Source organism: Bos taurus, chromosome 22 (genome assembly GCF_002263795.3).
Source record: "Bos taurus isolate L1 Dominette 01449 registration number 42190680 breed Hereford chromosome 22, ARS-UCD2.0, whole genome shotgun sequence".
Lineage (NCBI taxonomy): Eukaryota > Metazoa > Chordata > Mammalia > Artiodactyla > Bovidae > Bos > Bos taurus.
Genome location: NC_037349.1, coordinates 16,576,026 through 16,597,457, shown reverse-complemented (window position 1 = coordinate 16,597,457; position 21,432 = coordinate 16,576,026).

Below are 21,432 nucleotides of genomic sequence, written 5' to 3'. Positions count from 1 at the left end.
AAACGTATATTAACTTACTCATGGAGAGAATGGGTACGAGAATACCTGCATCTGTGTGGACAGATGGATCGAGTGGCTGTGCTCCTGACAACAAGCTAACCTTGCAAGGGAACTCCAATCGAAAATACAGCTTACACGACAGGAACAAATGACACCCAAAGGCCTGTGCTCGACCCCTCCTTCCAGAGGGGCTACGCTGGTGTCACATCCTCTGGGCCTGAGCAGGCGTGGGTCCCCAGGGTGGGCTGTCTCCTGGCTGAGGGAGGTGGGAGGATGGGTATGCAAATGAGCTCTTCCCTGCATCTGGAGGGCCTCGTCCTCTGCGCAGGGGACCTCAATCCTCAGATCCAGGCTGGCCCTCCTCCACCCTCACTAAGCCTACTGGCCCCCACTGAGGGACAGTAACAGGGCTCAGAATAGCCTGGAGTTAAAAGTTCCCCTCCAGGTCCTCCCCACCATTCTATGCAACACAAAGAACTCTCTCACCCGAAGAAAAAATGGACATTAGGTTGATTACGCCCAGCTCCCAGCCGGTTCAGCCTCTGCCGATCTCCAAAATTCCTTATCCCAGCTGTTTAAGAGATAATTACTCCTAACAACCTTGAGGAAGAACAGGCCCCAGTAAGACAGTAGCTTTCCACATAAGATGCCTATATATACTTACTCTTTTCTTGGGTTAGTGCAGCAGCTCACTAATCTGACTGCTGCCCCTTCTCGCCTCATTAAAGGTGATCTGTTCCTGTAAAGTGCTGGTCTCATTCTTTTTCTGAACCTCGCCTTCTCTAACTCCCTTACCCTACATTTTTGGTGCCAAAACCTGGGATGTGGAGGTTCCTCCTCGTTCTCCACGGCCACCTCTTCGGAACGTGGAAGCCTGTCTACCGGGCTTTCAAGACCTCTTCCAGAGGACGGCCTGTGCCTTCGTGAGCGGCACAAGCCCTGTGTAAGGGCTTTATTGGTTTTCCATGTAACCCGAGGAATACTGGCCTCTCTCTCTCTTCCTCTTTTCTCTACACTTTCTTTTCCACGAGACCAACCAACTCCAGGACAGGCCTTTTGCCATTCGACTGCTTTACACGCAACACTCCTCTCAAGCCAGCGCCTAGATTAAGGGAAGATCCGCACAGTGTTCTGGAGGCGCCCTAGAATCCAGTCCTCTCCGGGTCCCGGGGACCCCAGCCTAGGGCCACTCTGTAGGCAACGGTGGGGGATGCTCCACCTCGACACAGAGCTCTTTTCTCGTAACTCATATTGCGACTACTGGTGACGACTCGAGCTCCCAATAGGAGCCTCTGCTTGCCTTTCAATTATGGGGTCTGACCAATCTGTTCCAAAAGATTCCGCTATGGCCTGTGTTCTCAAGATTCTCAAAACACTCTCACTCACTGAACTCAAAGCTAACCGCTTAAAACAGCTCTGTATACAGATCTGGCCTCAGTACCAATTAGACAATTAAGACCACTGGCCTGAGTTCGGGACTTTTGATTTCAATATTTTATCAGATCTCAGTAACTTCCTCAAACGGAATGGCAAATGGTTGGAGGCCCCTATATTCAAGCCTTCTGAGGCCTTAAAAGCCGTGCCTTTTCTGCAAAGACTGTTCTACCTGTCCTCCTCTGCTCTCTCTCCCCCTCCATTACAAAAGAATCCACATCTAAAGCCCCTAAAAGGCCCCCTAAACCCTCAGCCCCCCGATTTCGACCCGGCAACTGAGCCTCCTCCCTACTGCCCCAAAGAAAAAGCTTCCGGAGACGAGACCCCATCCTCCAGCCATTCCTTCTCCAAAACAGAAAGCAATGACTCCAAAACCCCAGAAGAGACTTCCAGCCCCTCCATCGTCCAGGACCCGAAGCAAACACATTTCCTTTCAGGGTTAGTAGGATTGGAGGGCCCCATACCGGTTCCTGGGCCTTTCTCCATTTCTGATATGAGCCAAACTGAAGAAACAAACTATTGAGATCCTTTTCAGAAAATCCTACTAGATACAGAAAAACATTCCTCCGCCTTACACAAACAAATCATTTAACCTAGAATGATCTTTATTACATCCTAAATGCCACTTTAACCCCGATGAAAAAAAAAAACGGATATGACAGGCAGCCCGGACTCACGCTGATCAGATCCATAACCAAGATAGGACTAATCTGGTGGCTGATGATGCAGTCCCTTTAACTGAGCCACAGTGGAAATATCCAGCAGGCGATGCTGACATCCAGGACCTGCATCATATGATCACCCGTTTACTGGAAGAAATGCTAAAAAGCTCTCACATTCATATTAACTACGATAAGATTAGGGAAGTGACTCAGGAAAAAGATAAAAATCCTGCCCTTTTTCTTTCACGGCTTACTGAGGCAGTCCACAAATACACCAATTTAGATATTTCCACCCCCGCCAGACTTCTGTACCTACACATCCAGTTCATAAGCCAGGCAGCCCCCAATAAACGCCGAAAACTTCGCCAGTCAGAAAAGGGCCCCCAAAACCCCTCAGCGAGAGCTTCTAGAAATAGCCTTTAAAGCTTTCAACAATAGGGAAGAAGCGAAAAAAGAAAAAGAAAAGAAAAAAAAGGCCAAATATGCTTTATTCCCCGAAGATATCCAAGGAAAAAACCAACCCCTTTGGCCCATCAACCTCGGCCCACCCTTATGAGACCTAACCCTCCAGGGCCCTGCTTCAGATGTAACCAAACGGGACACTGGGCTAGGTCCTGCCCAAATCCCCGGCGACCCACCAAACCCTGCCCCACCTGCAAACAATGGAGCCACTGAAAAACAGATTGTTCTCAGACACTACCCACCAAACCTCGGGGTCCACCCCAGGCCCAACAACAGAGGGCCAGGAACCAGACTCAGGGAGGCGCTGGCACCCCAGACCATGGTTCCTCGGATGAGGTGAGAGATGATCCAATTGTGCCCGAGTCATTCCAGTGACAGAGCCCAAGCTCCAGACCCCAAGTCTGCCCCATACGGACGGACTCGGGGCTTCGGGTAACTGACACAGTGGCTGGACACAAAGTCTCGTTTCTATCAGACGCTGGAGCGGCCTGTTCACTTTTAACCTCCTTTAAGGGCCCTCTCCCGGAGAAGGCAATGGCACCCCACTCCAGTACTCTTGCCTGGAAAATCCCATGGACGGAGGAGCCTGGTAGGCTGCAGTCCATGAGGTCGCTAAGAATCGGACACAACTGAGTGACTTCCCTTTCACTTTTCACTTTCATGCATTGGAAAAGGAAATGGCAACCCACTCCAGTGTTCTTGCCTGGAGAATCCCAGGGACAGAGGAGCCTGGTAGGAGGCCGTCTATGGGGTTGCACAGAGTCAGACACGACTGAAGCGACTTAGCAGCAGCAGAAAGGGCCCTCTCCAACCTTCAAAACTGGCCATTAAAGGGGTCTCAGACATCCCTTTGTATCCCCAAATAAACCCTCCTCTCCTTTGTTCCTTTGGCAAAACAACACTAACGCATTCTTTTATAATAGTTCCTCAATGCCCGATGACATGGATGGGACGTAATCTTCCAGCCAAGCTACAAACTTCTGTAAACTTCCCATTCTTAGATCCCATATCAGTTCTTTGCATCCAAATGGCACCCGAACCCCTGGCAAGCCCTCACTCCCAAAACCTGCCCCTTGATCTTCCCCCAATAGATCCTCAGGTCTGGGACACCGAAGCCCCATCAGTAGCCAGACACCATTCCCACCCCCCGCAGGTCTTTCTTAAAAATGCCTCTCAAGTAATAACCCAAACTCAATATATCCTGACCACAGAATCCCGACAAAGACTTAAAACAATAATCCCAACTCAGAGATTTCGAGCCTTGACACAGACCCCCCAGGCCCCAGACCAAGAGAAAAACGGCTTTCTCTATTAGGTCTATTAAACTTCTTCCAAATATGGGTCCCAAATTTTGCCCTCCACGCAAATTCTCTCTACCAAGCTACTCAAAGAAACTTACATGATCCCTTATTGGCCCCCACCTCTCTCCACACCCCAATAGACTTTGATCAAACATTTACTACAGGCCCCTTCCCTTTACTTACCTGATTACACCAAGCCTTTTTTCCTTTTTGTACATTCTCAACAAGGACATGCTTTAGAGATTCTGTGCCAAAAAAGGGGGGATATATGGGGCCCTCTAGCTTACTAATCTAAACAACTCGATCTCGTCATGCTCAGATGGCCACCTCGTCTCCAGGCCTTAGCGGCAACCACCCTCTTAATACCTGAAGCCCAAACTCTCACCCGAAATGCTCCTCTAAATGCATGCTCACTCATTCCTTCAAAGATTTACTCTCTCATGGCTTTCCTTTCTCTGACCCCTGCTCGACTACTGATCCTCCACGCACACCACCTCGACCCATCCCTTTCTTTTATGCCTTGTAAACGTTTCTCTTAATCCTGATAGCTTATTCCCTACACCAGATCCAGAAGCAGAACACCTATTTCATGACTGTGTTCAGACCTTAGATATTACACTTAATCCCTTTGAACATATAATTGATCAGCCCCTTACTGACCCCAAAGTCCCATCCTGGTTCATAGATGGCATTGCCCAAAAACAAGCCCCATTTGGGGCTCAATGCTCTATAGTTCAGGGACAGCCTGACATAGTTATGCCCCCTCACCTCATCAAGTCAGCCACACTGCCAGCTCACACATTCTCACCACAGGCTGAACTGATAGCTCTTACACAAGCTTTGACCCTAGCCAAAGACCAAAAGATAGACAATTACACTGACTCCAAATACGTCTATAACGTATTACATTCTAACATTATAATCTGGAGAAGAAAGAGATTCCTCACTCAAAAAGACACACCTGTTCTCAATGCTTCTTTTATTTCTGAACTCCTCCATGTGGCTCAGCTCCCAAAACAAGCTGCTCTAATACATGGCCGGAGACATCAGCGACATAGTCCTAGCTCCTTTTATAACAATATAACAGATCACGACACAAAACGGCAGGCCGCCTCTGTTAGTCCTGTCTTTTCTATAGCCCAGATTGATGAGCCTAACATCCACACATTACTTTCATATTTACATTCCCTCTTCCACCCCTCTACAAAAGTACTTAAGGCTTGCCTTCAAAACTTTATTAAACTGACTAAAGACGATGTAACTTATTTAAATAATCTGACCCAAACTTGTACCATTTGTCAGCAGACAAATCCTAACATTCGCCCCCACTCCTTTCCCCACCCACCAAATTCACAGACATCTTCCTGCACAAGACTGGCAGGTAGATTTCACCCACATGCCACCTGTAAAAAGGGTTAAATTTCTCCTAGTCTTCGTAGATACATTTTCTGGATGGATTGAAGCTTTCCCTACTACTAACAAACGAGCCCCTACTGTGACTCAGCTTATTCTTACTGAAATCCTCCCAAGGTTTGGAATGCCTTCCTCCCTCCAGTCTGACAACGGGCCCAAATTCACATCCCAAATCACCCAAAATTTTGCATGAGCCCGTCAAGTTCCTTGGAGGTTTCACATTCCTTATCATCCCCGGTCTTCCGCTAAGGTTGAGAGAGCCAACCGAGTCCTAAAAGAAACTCTGACCAAATTAACGATCAAACTTCATCGAGACTGGACTAAACTCCTCCCATTAGCCTTCTTTAAGGTCTGGGCCTTACGGGAAAAAACCCTTAAATATCAGTCCATTTGAGGCCATGAATGAGAGGCCCATAATACCTGTGGGTCTCCCCTCCTCCCAAGACAGTCCCAAACTGCCTTCCCACCTCCCTTTTCCTTTACTTGCCCAGATACAAGATGGTCTTTGCAACATATAGGTAACTTACTCCCTCGACCACACCCCAATCTTCCATACCCATCCCTTCAAATAGGAGACAAGGTCTATATGACAGTTCAGTCCCCCTCAGATCTAACCCCAAAATGGCAAAGACCCTACACGGTAATTCTGCTGACCCCTACCACTGCAGAATAAAAAAAATTAAAAGAAATCACCCCTTGGGTACACACCACCCAGACAAAAAAGGTTACACAGCCCAATGATGAAAATGCTTGCCAGACTAATACTTATCAAGTTTCTCACACAGGCCCTACAACTTGGAAGTTCTCACGGTTTCCACTGGCCCCAATTGGCGATGGATGAGCCTGTCAGTTTCACAGCTACAATTATTCCTGGGACGACTTCTGGCAGATATCTGGGTCTCGAGTCCTCAAGGATCCATGCTCGAACACACTGAAGATTACATCTCCACCCTGTGGCTACAGGAAACCTTTTGTAACTTTTACCCCTTCTCAGACCATTCATGCTTATCATCTTCCTACTCACTTTTGGGCCTTGTTTGTTTAATCTTTTCCAGAGATTCCTCCAAGACCAAATCTGAGACATTTCCCAAGGCCAAGTCAAGACTGTTTTGCTTGAGACCCTGATGGCTAGAATAGAAAATCAACACTATGGGCCTTGGACTTCTTCCTCCCAGATCACAAAGCATTGACTCTCATTTATCAGCACGAAGAAGCCCTGAACATTAATGGCACCTGCCTCTCTTTCTTTTTTTGTATATATTCCTTAGGGTCTGGAATGAAGGACAGTTACATGGCTCAAAATAGGCTGGAGTTAAGATTCCCCTCCAGGTCCTCCCCACCATTCTATGCAAAACAAAGAACTCTCTCACCCAAAGAGAAAAATGGACATTAAGGCTGATTAAGCCCAGCTCTCAGCCCGTCCAGCCTCTGCCGGACCTCCAAAATTCCTTGCCCCAGCCCTTTAAGAGATAACTACTCCTAACAACCTTGGAGAAGAACAGGCCCCCCGAAGACAGTAGCTTTCCACATAGATGCCTATATATACTTTACTCTTTTCTTGGGTAAGTGCAGCAGCTCACTAATCTGCCTCATTAAAGGTGATCTGTTCCTGTAAAGTGCCGGTCTCGTTCTTTTTCTGAACCTCGCTTTCTCTAACTCCCTTACCCTACACCCACAAACGCTGGACGCCTCTGTGCTGAAAGAACTTTGCCAAGTCACCCTGTCTCCATGTCCCCTCAGGGTTCTGCTTCCCAATTTCAGCCTTCTCCTTTGCACTCAATTCAGCTTCCTAAGACATGGGCCTCAGCATAGCATATTTGCAGGGGTTCTGATATGACTGGGACTGGGGGCCTGAAGGGTAAAGGGGAGGAAGCAATGACCCTCAAGCCCTTATCGTTTTGTCATGGGCAGTGTGCAAAGTACAGTACAACCCAGAAACACAACTTTTGTTCAAGCTTAGCTTCTCCCAGTTCCTAGATCAGGCATGAAGATGTGCTGCCCCCTTGTGGACATTTCTGTGAACAACAACTTTCAAACCTGGTGCTTAAGGCTATAGATATTCACAAGGCCTGTGGGGTCCCTAAATAATCCCCGCCCTGGAGAAACATCCTGTGGTTGGTAATGCCACTGCTGCTGCTAAGTCGCTTCAGTCGTGTCTGACTCTGTGCGACCCCATAGATGGCAGCCTACCAGGCTCCTGCATCCATGGGACTTTCCAGGCAAGAGTACTGGAGTGGGTTGCCATTTCCTTCTCCAATGCATGAAAGTGAAAAGTGAAAGTGAAGTCACTCAGTCGTCTCTGACTCTTTGCAATCCCATGGACTGCAGCCTACCAGGCTCCTCCGTCCATGGGACTTTCCAGGCAAGAGTACTGGAGTGGAGTGCCATTGCCGTCTCCAAAATACTAGAAGAATGCAAAAGTGTGCCTAATTTCAGAGCCTATTTCAAGGCGAAAATTCTCCTCACTATTACAACATGTCAATGAGCCTGGAAAGTTCTTCCGCCTCTCAACCATGAAAACAACCGCCATGCAAAAGGACAGCCGAGGTGGCATCTGGCGCTGGTCCTCTGCTAACTCTACAAAGAACAAATGTTTGAGGCCACTGGAGAAAACAGAACCCTGCCGCGCCCCCGCCCCCCCCCCCCACCACCGTGTTGCTGCACAGAATGGAGACTGTTAACGGGCTCTCTACGGACACAGCCTGCAGGTTTGTTCAGAAGTGAAAAATACACCTACCAGGAGATCACTAAATCACACTCCGGGGCTGCTATCCAGAGAAAACCATCCTCCATCACGCCTGAACCCCAATGTCTCTAGCAGTGCTCCACAGAAGAGCCAAGCATTGGAAACCACCAAAATGTCCATTCACAGATGAATGGATATGGAAGACAGCCTACATACATGCAATGGATGATGACTCAGCCAGAAACACCAAGAAAATCATGCAGCTCTTCCGCATTGATAGTCCCTCAGATGATCACACTGGCCCCAGGAAATCAGACAGAGAAAGATGAACAGTATCCATACGGCAGCGTTCAGGTGGAATCTAAAAGCATCACAAATGAACGAGTTTCCCCAACAGAGACAGATTCCCAGCCGGAGACATCAAACTGAGACTTGGCAAAGGGACGTTTGGATGAGGGGAGAGGTAATTGAAGAGGTTTGATTAAAACATACCAAATTTGAGTGACATAGGGAGATGGATTTATATGCTGAGAAAAATGGAGCTGGAGATGTAGAAAGATAAGACTTGTGGTTCGATAGGTACAGCTGTAAATATGGGGACAGGAAATTGTTTACATAGATACATTGGTAGATATAAATTGTCATCTCTATCAACAGACAGCTACACAGACATTCAGAGATAAAATCTAACATAAGATGATATAGAAATAGCTGGATATAGAAAGATTGCATCCATGTATATATATGAATGGATCATATATATGATCATATATCTATGTAAACAAAGCTAGTCAAGGTGATGGAATTCCAGTTGAGCTATTTTAAATCTTAAAAGATGATGTCAAAGTGCCACACTGAATATGCCAGAAAATTTGGAAAACTCGGCAGTGGCCACACAACTAGAAAATTCAGTTTTCATTCCAGTCCCAAGAAGGGCAATGCTAAAGAACGTTCCAACTACCTCCCAACTGCACTCATTTCACGTGCTAGCAAAGTAATGCTCAAAACTTCCCAAGCTAGTCTTCAACAGTATGTGAACCAAGAACTTCCAAATGTTCTAGCTGGATTTAAAAAAGGCTGACGAATTAAGAGATCAAATTGCCAACATCGCTGGATCACAGAAAAAGCAGAAGAATTCCAGAATAACATCCACTTCTGCTTCTTGACTACACTAAAGCCTTTGTGTGGATCACAATAAACTGTGGAAAATTCTTAAAGAGATGGGAATACCAGTCCACTTGACCTGCCTCCTGAGAAATCTATATGCAGGTCAAGAAGCAACAGTTAGAACCAGACATGCAACAACGGACTGGTTACAAATTGGGAAAGCAGTATGTCAAGGCTGTATATTGTCACCCTGCTTATTTAACTTATACGCAGAGTACATCATGAGAAATGCTTGGCTAGATGAAGCACAGCTAGAATCAAGATTGCTGGGAGAAATAACAATAACCTCAGATATGCAGATGACACCACCCTTATGGCTGAAAGCGAAGAGGAACTAAAGAGCCTCTTGATGAAAGTGAAAGAGGAGAGCGAAAAAGCTGGCTTAAAACTGAACATTCAGAAAACGAAGATCATGGCATCCGGTCCCATCACTTCATGGCAAATAGATGGGGTAACAGTGACAGACTTTATTTTCTTGGGCTCCAAAATCACTGCAGATGGTGATTGCTGCCATGAAATAAAAAAGACACTTGCTCCTTGAAAGAAAAGCTATGACAAACCTACACAGTGTATTCAAAAGCAGAGACATTACTTTGCCGACAAAGGTCCATCTAGTCAAAGCTATGGTTTTTCCAGTGGTCATGTATGCATGTGAGAGTTGGGCCATAAAGAAGGCTGAGCACCAAAGAATTGATGCTTTTGAATTGTGGTGTTGGACAAGACTTTTGAGAGTCCCTTGGACTGCAAGGAGATCAAACCAGTCAATCCTAAAGGAAATCAACCTTGTATATTCATTGGAGGGACTGATGCTGAAGCTCCAATACTTTGGCAACCTGATGCGAAGAGCTGACTTATTAGAAAAAACCCTGATTTTGGGGAAGACTGAAGGCAGGAGAAGGGGACGACAGAGGACGAGATGGTTGGATGGCATCACCGACTCAATGGACATGAGTTTGAGCAAGCTCCAGGAGATGGTGAAGGACAGGGAGGTCTGGCGTGCTGCAGTCCATGGGGTTGCAAAGAGTCGGACACGATTGAGCGACTGAACTGAACTGACTGTGTATAAGACATTGTTCAGGCCCTCATGGAGTTTACAGTCTAGTGGGAGACTAGAAATATTACAACTATTTATGACCAGCACTGGGGAGAAGAGCACGAAGGACACGAATCAAGAGGCTGTTCTTGAAGGATGAGTAGGAGTTCACCAGGCAGAGAAAGTGCTCTTAACCACCTCTGATTTGAGGTTGCTGGAACTTAAAAGAGGGAGGCTCAGATTAACTCTTAGAAACCTGAAATGGGCAGAAATTAACGTTCTCACACACAGTGCTGCATTTCACGTGGAGCACACGCCTCCTCTAGTCCCTGAGCACCTCGCTCAGGGGCACCAGGGCTGAGGACTCTCAGTGCAGTCTCTTCCCACTGCTCCCGGCCCCCCACGCTCCTGGTGTCATCCTACCAAGGGTTTTTGACACCCTTTCCCTTTTTTGCCTTTTCTTCTCCACACAGGCACACACAGGGAATGCAGGTGAAACTCACGGTGACTTGAATCTGGTACCTCTAACAATGCATCTGCCCCAAGAGCAGACTGGAATCAGGGGCGCTGCTCACCGAGGATCAGTCCCAACTCTGGAGCAGCCCATCTGATGCCCCAGATTCCTGCTTCTCACTGAGGCTTAATGTTGTGGGCACAGCTCTGCTGCTCCAGAGTTTCCATCCAGAATATAGTCCCTCTTCCAAAATCAGACTTGCAGAGCCTAACAGGAAACACCAATTCACATTCCGTTTAAAATGATCACTTATGGAGAAGGAAATGGTAACCCACTCCAGTATTCTTGCCTGGAAAAGTCCATGGACAGAGGAGCCTGGGTGGCTGCAGTCCATGGGGTTACATGACTGAGCATGTGTGCATGAGGGTGGAGGGTGACGGGTTGGTAGCAATAAACTGGGAGAACTAAAAAAATAAATAAATAAAATGATCACTTAAACGACCATGAAAGGAAAAAGTGTCCTGCCATGACTCCACCCCCATTCCTTGGTCATCCTTCTCAGAGCAGCTCAGAGACCAGAGTTCTGATACAGTTCTGGAAACTCTGTCACCTTTGTGACTGGATCTGCCATTTATAATTTTTGATGCTCAGACTCAGATTAAAGAGAGGAAAAGTGAAAGTGAAAGTTGCTCAGTCGTGTCCAACTCTTTGCAACCCCATGGACTATAAATCCATGGAATTCTCCAGGCCAGAATACTGGAGTGGGTAGCCTTTCCCTTCTCCAAGGGATCTTCCCAACACAGGGATCGAATCCAGGTCTCCCACACTGCAGGTGGATTCTTTACTGACTGAGCCACCAGGGAAGCCGAAGGGAAGGAGAGGAAAGGACTTGAAATTTGGTGGGTAGATTTTATCTTTATTATCCATGATAATGAAAGAGAAGAAATAAAGATAATCTCTACTCCCATGAAGGCAAGGCTGACCTCTAAATCCTCCTGGGAAAGATGAACACAGAATACCCAGTCCCCAACACTGAATATGTAGTCCCCAGCAGATTACAACAATCAGCTCTCATAATATGTGGATCTTAGCAGTGTCTTAAACACATACCTGTGAGCATGCAGTAGATCCTCATGAAACATTCCTTTCGAGAATGAATACTTGTTGTCCCCCACAACAGGCTTGCTCAGACTCCGCTGCTTTCCCCAGGTCCTGCTCAACTGGCAGGTGGTGAGCAGAGAATGTCATCTTTTCAGAAGGTGGTGGTGGTCTTCACTGGCAACAGCAGTATTTGTGTTCAGATAGGGTGGTTGTGTGTAAGGCACTCAGGCGCTGTTCTTGATTTCTTTAATTAATCCTGCCAGAAATGAGGTCTGGGGTAAGCAACTTCAGTGGTCATTCAAATTGCAAATTAATGACCTTCATCCCAGATTTGGAGAGTCATACCCTCTGAGTGTGGGGCCCTAGTATTGGTTTTTTAATGAGATCCATAAGTGATTGCCATAGATGGGAAATTCTGATAAGCAACGTTCAAAGTCATTTTCATCTTTGATTCCCCACTGGGATCATTTGTGTATTTTTTAGAACTACCCTCAGAGCTTCTGTCAATTCATCTTTGGCAGAACTCAGATCAATGATATCTCAACGAAGTGGCCCAGGTTATTCTATCACGAGGCTGGGTATACACTGGGAGGCTCCAGGTTCATTCCTGAGACCTAGTAGAGGATCTGGGCCCTGGGGAGGCCTGCTCCGCACAGACATGAATGGGGGACAGTCAGTCTATCTCATGTTCCCGGCGTCAGCGGATGTGCAGGTGTCTCTAGGAGACAAGGGAGGAGAAACTCACACAAACTCCATAAAGGAACTCTGTAAACGCACAGATTTTCCCAGGCCCCCAAAAGCAATGGAAGAGTTAGAACATCCCTTGCTGGGCGTGGGGAAGCCTCTGGTTCTCACTTCAATTGCCATGGAAGATCACCGGAGCAAAAGGAAAAACCCTTAGAGGATTTAGGAGCATGGGGAGTGGAGCAGGAGAGGGACCTCTGTGACAGCGGGACACAGAGGCCTGGACTTCTCGAAGGAATCCCCCGTGAAGCAGAGCCGCCCAAACCACATTTTAAGGCCTCGGTTTCTCCTTCGCCTCGGACACCATCCCTGCGCAATCTGCGTTATTCATCCCTACCTACCTGGGTGCATGACTGTTGTCTCCTTTTCTTCACATCCCAGGGCTCCTTTCTTTGCTCAAAAAAGGTGACGAGGTTCAGCTTAGAGACAGCAAGACCTGTTTATTAAAAAAAGGAACATGAGTCATCCCCGAGATTCTACAATTTCCAATCTACTACAGTGTTCAGTAGAGAAGATAGGTCACTTTAACTTATAGAAAATTATTTCATCAAATAGTATTTCCTGACAGCCCCTTTAAAACACTTAGGAAGCATTTCTAATTTGCAGTTCCTTAACTCTACTTCCGAGTACTATTCAATCAAAACCATGTATACATGTTTATACGTGTCTGAGTCCCTTTGCTGTCACCTGAAATCATCACAGCATTGTTAATTGGCTATACCCCAATACAAAATAAAAAAGTTTGTTTTTTTTTTTAAAGGAATAGATATCTGATTTTAAGATGTGGGCAACATCTCATTTCATTTTAAATATCTAGAATGATCACTGATCAAGAGTGAAAGAGCCAGATCAACTCAAGACATGAGGACAAGATGAAACATCCTGAAGATTCTTTTTTGCATCAACAAACCCCTATTTCCTTAAAATGATTTTACTTCTCACCTGTGCTGATTGCAGCATTTTAAGGTACCTGAATTTTAAGCATTTTAAGAGTCCTATAGGACTCTTGTTTTCTTGTCCTGGAGATACAAACTGTAATAAAATGAATTCTTGTACATGACTGTGGAATAAAATTGCAAATTTATAGAACATTTACTTACAAAAGCCTGAACAAAGGTAAGAGCCTCCATTTTTCAAAGCCATCTACAAGTAAAGGAAAATGAAGCAGTCAGGGGGAGTATTCACTTGAAATGTGGTGGGTTTTAATACCCATCTCTCAGTAAATCCCTCCAAAACCCTATTAACGATGATGGGGAAATTACTAGCTTTTCAGTTGAGGAACCTGGGCAGACAGCCCCTGAATCAAATGAATAAAATTAATGTTAGCTGTAATGGGACAAATTGGTATCAGCTGATCAATACACTCATCATCACTGCTGGGATAGTTTTGACAAAAAATAATGATGACGGCAAAAAAAAAAACATTAATCTAGGATATCCCAAGAGGTCCAGTGGTTAATCCTCTGCCTTCCAATGCAGGGGGTGTGGGTTCAATCCCTAGTTGGGGAATTAAGATCCCACATGCTATGCAGTTTCGGAAAAAAATTAATACAATTAATCACAAGAGCAGGTTAAACACATTTAAAACCATATATAACTGTCATGTCCTGTACTTGGGTGTATTTTAAATAGGAAGTCTTGCCTTGAGGCAACTGAGAGCTCTCTCTTTCAGAACTTTGAGTTATTCTAAGCCATATAGCAGAGAAGGTAATGGCACCCCACTCCAGTACTCTTGCCTGGAAAATCCCATGGACGGAGGAGCCTGATGGGCTACAGTCCGTGGGGTCGCTAAGAGTCGGACACGACTGAGCGACTTCACTTTCACTTTTCACTTTCATGCATTGGAGAAGGAAATGGCAACCCACTCCAGTGTTCTTGCCTGGAGAGTCCCAGGGATGGGGGAGCCTGGTGGGCTGCCGTCTATGGGGTCGCACAGAGTCAGACACGACTGAGGCGACTTAGCAGCAGCAAACCACATAGCAACAGCTTTACTGCTGCACTTTCATTATCCTTGTCTACACAGACTGGTGCTACATCCAGACAGGACCTAGACATTGCATATTCTTCTTCTGCACTGATATGCCAGGACCCACCCTCACAACCAGTGGGAATCTTGTATCAACACATCCCCAAGGTGACCTGACAAAAAGGGAACATTTTCAACATTTGCACACTGGTAATTCATGGCAGGAATTCCTCATGCTCTGAAGAGACCTTGGACGGAGAAAATGGAGAGAAGGCGATGGGATATCAGAAGAATATCTTAAAGAGCTAACCTGGGGTATTACTAGGAAAAAAAAAAATGTATTAAAAACTAAGTTTGCCAGCACCACCCAGAGGTCAGAAGTAAATGTTCACAATTTCTAAGTACATGGGATTTCAGTAAGGGGGACCCAGCCTCTGATGTGGATCCCAGACTTTACCTGAAAACCTGCCACTTCCTCCTCTTCCTTCTCCATTTCTGGGTTTCTTTCTCTGGCCATATTATGCAGAGAAATCACACCTGTGCATCTTTGAAGCATCAGCTCTGTCCTTTCACCTGTTCACGCTCTGAGGCAGGTGGCCCTTGAAATGCAGAAAGACCACAGCGTCCCATCCTTTGTCATGTGACAGAGTCAGGAAAAAATGAGCTCCTACATCTCCTTCCGTTTCCCTAAGCCCTTCCGTCTCAGAGTCAGCCACCACAGCTGTGAGAGCAATGGGGAATGTGGGTGGCACCCACAGATGCTATCACCTTTCCTCAAACCAAAGGCTGGACTCAACTCTAAGTGCCTCTAACTCAACATAGTTCATATTTCAGAACCAATGACAGGCAAACTAAATTAAAAAGAAATGGATGGAGAAGGAAATGGCAACCCACTCCAGTATCCTTGCCTGGGAAATCCCACGGACAGGGGAGCCTGGCGGGCTGCAGTCCATGGGGTTACAAAAGAGTCAGACACAATTTGGCAACTAAACATCAACAGCATTTTGATGTATAATAAAAACAAAACGTCTGCTCAAAAAAAAAAAAGAAAAAGAAATGGAATTTCTACATTAACTGAAATGGTTTATGCACCCCCTTCACAGAGTATTTCTAAGACCCTTATTAAAGATAAAATGGAAAAAACACAAACTTCTCAAGTGCTGGAATCTCAAAGAAAGCATCTGAACCAGTAAAGATAAGAAGTCAGAGGATAAATGGATAGCAGACGACTAAAGCACAAGGAATGACACAGTATCACTGCCTGGGCGTTTTTGGCAAAAATAAATAAAATCTTAACCTGAAACAATCATGAAAATGTCACTTTTTTGCAAATTTCAATCCATACAAACTTTCCATTTCTTCTTCCCATTTAATCCATTTCTTTCTGTGTTCCTAATAGTACATTTAAATAGCAAGACTTTCCTAACTATAGAAAATAGACTCTCTGACTTTTTTAGAACATTATGAGGGATTCAAGATTATTAAGGTCATCCTGTTTATATGTGCATTTTCTTTTTTTAAACTTTTTATTTTATATTGGAGTATATATAGTTGATTAATGATGTTGTATTATTTTCAGGTGTACAGTAAGTCAGTTATATGTGCATTTTCTCAATCCTGTTCCAAGTGAAAAATGTATCCAGATATAATCACTACATTTTCTCCCACTTACCTAAAATCCAAACACCTAAACCCAACTCAACGGGAATCTTGGATAGCAGTACATTCCCTTGTTGATGTCTCACTAAGCGAACATTTCTAATACTTGAAACTTATAAACTCATGGTGGTAATTCTTCATCCTCTATAAGTAGGCTGGATTCAGACAAAGGAGAAAAGGTTCTGGGACAAAAGAGTATTTTAAAGAGTTGGCCATGACTATCATAAGAATAAAAGGGAAAAAAAATCAGGTTGAAAACAACCTCACTAGGCAAGAAATGAGGAGAGAATGAATGATTTGGACATTCTCAATCCATGGTATTTCAGGAGGAAAAGGGGACACAGCTTCTAAACCAGGACAGGGTATTAAGCTGCTGACGATGGTTTAGTCCAACTCTTGCTACCCCACTGACTGTAGCCTGCCAGGCTCCTCTGTCCATGGGATTTCCCAGGCAAGAATACTGGAGTGGGTTGCCATTTCCTTCTCCAGGGCACCTTCCTGACCCAGGGATCAAACCCAGGTCTCCTGCGTATTTACCTGAGATGCTCCTCTTCTTCCTCCTGCTCCAAGTTCTTTTCTCATCAATATTGTGTTGAGCGGGGCTTCCCTGATGGTCCAGTGGTTAAGATTCCACGCTTCCAATGCAGGGGGTATGGGTTCTGGTCGGGGAACTGGGATCCCGCATGCCGTGAGGTTTGGCCAGAAAGTTTAAAAAAAAAAAAGTTGAGGAATGACATCAGCATCTTGAGATTATGCCTTGGGTGGCGTCAGCACAGCTCCTCCCCCGCTTTCCACCACACCCACAAGCCAAACTTTCAAAGCCCAACTTGAAAAGGTGAAAAGGCCAGTCTCTCCACTCCTTTGTCTCAGGACAGATTCAGGAAAAAACAGGTCCTACATGGAGACCAAGCTGTGAGTTTGTCCTTTGTCGTCTACACGTGTTCTCTCTTCATAAACGTCCCAAAAACAGTGCGGGCAGGGTATGTGGGCTGCACTGCGTTCCCCTTCCAAGCCTGCGTAGAGCAGACTGTTGCCTCTTTCTGAGGTTGGCCTCAGCTCTCACAGATGTACTCAGAAGGCCACGTGCTTAACCCTGGCCGCACCTCAGAATCACCGGGAGCACCTACTTAAAGCAACACTGACTCTCCCACAGGACCAACAGACAGGCTCTGGGAAGCACACAGGTGATGCTCGTCTTAATACTGGTCATGAGATCCCAACAGGCACTCAGTTATACACTGAATACGGACGTGTAATCCCTACGTATTTTGAATGGCTATCTCACATGCTGTTTCATTTTGTGCAGTCTTTCCCCACAGTTTCCAGGCTGAGTTTATTTCTAGGAAAATGCATTATTTCAGATACATAATTGCACACTTGGGGCTCCTTTTCGTCCCTGAATTATTTAACAGGCTTCTCCATAATACTGCCCGCTCCACTACATGAGTAAGATTATATTTATACATGTATTTATACGATAAGCACGCAAGCATGCATTTACAGTTGTATTATGATTTACCGCTCCTTCTGGCCCATAAAACTGTATCATATGCCATTCTCTTATAAATGACTGTCTAATAATTATACTCAGGAATTACACAGGAGCGAGTAAACTAAAAACTGACCAATGTGCAAATATAATTTATATATATATATATCTCATAAGATTAGGAAATCCTCTAATAATTATCAAAGAAAAACAAAAGGGGGATTTCCCTGGCAGGCCAGTGGTTAAGACTTCACCTTCCAATGTAAGGGGTGCAGGTTTGATCCCTGGTCAGGGAGCTAAGATCATACTTGCCTCAAGGCCAAAAATCCAAAACATAAAAACAACAGAAGTAGTATTGTAACAAATTCAAGAGGCTTTTAAAAAAAATGGTCCTTGTTAAAAAAAAATCTTTAAAAATAGAAATAAATTAAGGCGGTTCCCTGGTGATCCAGTGGTTAGGATCCAGAATTTTCACTGCCATGGCCTGGGTTAAGTCCTTGGTCAGGGAAGTGAGATCCTGAAAGCTACGTAGTGCAGGCACCCCCAAAACACCCTGGGACCATCCCAGGGTTGGCCCAGTGGTTGAAGCTCGGAGCTTCCACTGCAAGGGGAACCAGGATCCCTCCTGCCACTCGACCAAACAAACAAACTTCAGCAGTTCCTTGCTGCAAACTGAATAAAGTTCAAGTTAAAAAAAAAACAACAACAAAAGCCTGGATACTCTGCAGTCATGAAACAAGAGAATGAAGGGGATTAGAATTAAGAAACAGTAATCAAAGAGACTGGCCTTTTATTTTAACATAAAAGTTATGCAAACATGGAATCTCTGATGTATAAAATCTTGTGCATTTTATTAAGTTGGAACTGGACATTTTTATTGATAGATTATTTTTTAAAAAGAGTGAATATCACAAGATATATTGGAGCCTGACTTCTGTTCTCTGAAATTCACTCATTTATATCTCCTTAAGAATTGATTCCTTTTCTTCAAGAGGGAAGGCCATCTCATCAAAATGACAGAGCACTGACATCTGCAGTAGGAAAAAATTTACTGTCTCCATTAAGCACTTCATACACCCTGAATTAGAGAACACAGTTCTATTCCAGTAACTGCCAAGCAAATGGATACACCATTTCTGCCCAAGACATAATGATTTCTGTACATTCACCTTACTCCTTTTATTATAAATGTGTGGTGTTACAGGCACATACCTGCATAATCCTGAAAATTTAGTGTCTGATTCTAGTCATTAATATGAACAACAAATTGGTTTCAGTCCTTAAGAGTATATTAAAAGTCAGGCTGAAGTATTACTTGGACTCAACACCAAGACATCAAGGTCATTTTGTGAATTACACTAAATTGATAGAAATTATAATCCCAGTCTCTTTTTGCTAGTTCAGCTCAAGCTTCAGAATTATTTCATCTTCCTGTGTGGCTAATGCAGAACCAAACCTGAAGAAGCACCTTCTCTGACATGAACATGTACCTAAATTCCTGACACCCTTTCTTCCATTGAGAAAGGAGACTCATGGAGAGTACCCTTTCAGATTGAAAGAAAAAAATTATCACCTGACTCCTTTCTATGCCAGGATGGGTTCAGTGTGATGGTCAAGACAGCCAGTACTTACACTGGAGGGAGGTAGGCATAAACCTAGGTACGGGTCTGTGGAACTTTGCTGGTGGACCAGTGGTTAGGACACCACCCTTTCACTGCTGTGGGCGGTGGTTCACTCCCTGATTGTGGAACTAAAATCATGCATGCTACATGTGGTGCAGCCAAAAAAATAGAAAGGAAAAAAAAAAAATCTAGGTATGGGTTTGTTATTGTGAGACTTCATCTTTCCTCAGAAGCACAAATATCTTAGTTTTGGAAAATGGAAGATATTTGTGAAAAACTTCATCCCAGTCATTAATTACTAAAAAACAACTACAATCTACTAGTTATTTCCACAGAGATTATTAAAGAGTTTTGAGAGACTTTTTTTTTTTATCCCAAAAATAAAAGTCAGAAAGAGGCTCAAGTGAAGGAAGCAGGAAATACTGAGTTGACCATAGAAACTGGAAATACACAGGAGACTGAAAGATTTTACAGAGGCAATAAATAATGCTCGAATCAAAAATCTGGAGGCCCATCAAGGGGAAGGAGAGCCAACCTAAAAAGTTCCCAATGGCCAAATGGAGATCGCCTTGAATGACAAAATAAAGAGCACAGCAGTGAATGATAACATAAAATATTCAATAAATACCTAGGGCTCCGAATCAATCTTAGAAAAATAACTACAGGAATAAATGAAGAAATTTATTCCTTATACAAAAATGATGAATAAACTAGGGAGTTGTTCCTCTTTTATAATGGCGAAGCTTATTCCAGTCTCCCCGCCCCAGCCTTTCCTTGAGTGTGAGATGCACTTAGTGATTTTCTGTAAAGAAGAGAGTATGGAAAAGGAAACCAGAGCTGTCACAGCGTGATGGGAAAACTTTTTTCCGGTCACAATATAATGAGGATCTTCCAGTTGAAATATCACTTTTCTTTAAATTGATGTTTTCTATGTGTGCTGAGAGCAGGTCCTAGGGGTCATGAACTCCCTGAGCTCACGGGCAGGATGTGGGTCTCATGCCACCATTGCTTTTTCGTTTGGGGGCAGGCCCTGTTGCTGATCAAGCCTGGATAAGTAAACCTGCTTTCTTGAGTCATCGTTAACCTACAGGGGTCTCCCGTATGTTTTTTCCTATAATCCCCTAGTGGGGTTAACCATGTAATCACCTACTTTGTCCCATTATTCTGTGCTATCACAAGTATGACCAAATCAAGAATATGGACTGGATATTTAAGATGTGGGCAATGGCATTTTATGTCATTCTATATTTTTTAGTATTTATTTATTTGGCTGTGTGGCACACAGAATTTTTGACCTTCACGGCGGCATGTGGGATCTTTAGCTGTGGTATGCTGGGGAATTTTTCTTTTGTGGTGATAAGATGGTCTGGAATTAGACAGTGGTGATGGCTGATAAGTATGTAAATATAATAACAAACTACTGAATTATACACATTAAGTGAGAAATAAATAAAATTCTAAAACCAGAAAAAAAAAAGTAATACTGATCTATCAGGCTGCGGGCTGTTGAAACTGGACATTTAATTGTCAGTTCCAGGGCAAGGTTCTATTGATCATCCAGGGTGCACAGCAGAAAGACAAATACAGATAAACAGTTCATCCTCTTATCCAGATAACATACCTCTGAAATGAGGAGACCCAGTGAACAGTTCCCCATCTCCTTAGATGGAGACATGTATCTCTCTGTGCTTTGAAAAATGACTAATCTTCATCTGAGAGAAACATCTCATTGTATCCTATGGTCTTCTGCAGGCACACCTGTTACATTGAGAGTGAGAGGCTCTGGGTCAGCACCAACCATCCTTAGGTATCCAGCAGGTGTCTGGATAGGAGGTAGGGTCTCCTCAGGACAACACTCTGAGATCGACTTTTTGCCCTTTCCACGAACTGCTCAGGGAGGCCAACTCTCAGCACTCTTCACGTCTGGCCTTGGTTGGGCACCTGACCCATACGTGTGACCACACACTGCAGAGCTCTGCATGGCCTTCATCTTCTTCATTGGTACAATAATGGGGTCAGGGGAGATCAGGGAGACCTGAAGATTGTACCTGGGAGCATCAGGGACCCTCAAAGGGGTAGGAGGTAACTGGTGAACAAGAAGAGTTCTGAGACCTGAAGAATGCTAGTAGAAAATGTAAAACAGGATCCTCTTCCACAGGACCTCTCCAGGGCTTTAATGGGCTGATGAGGGAAGCAGGATAGTTACAGCGATTAAGAGCACCAAACCCTGGAGCCACAC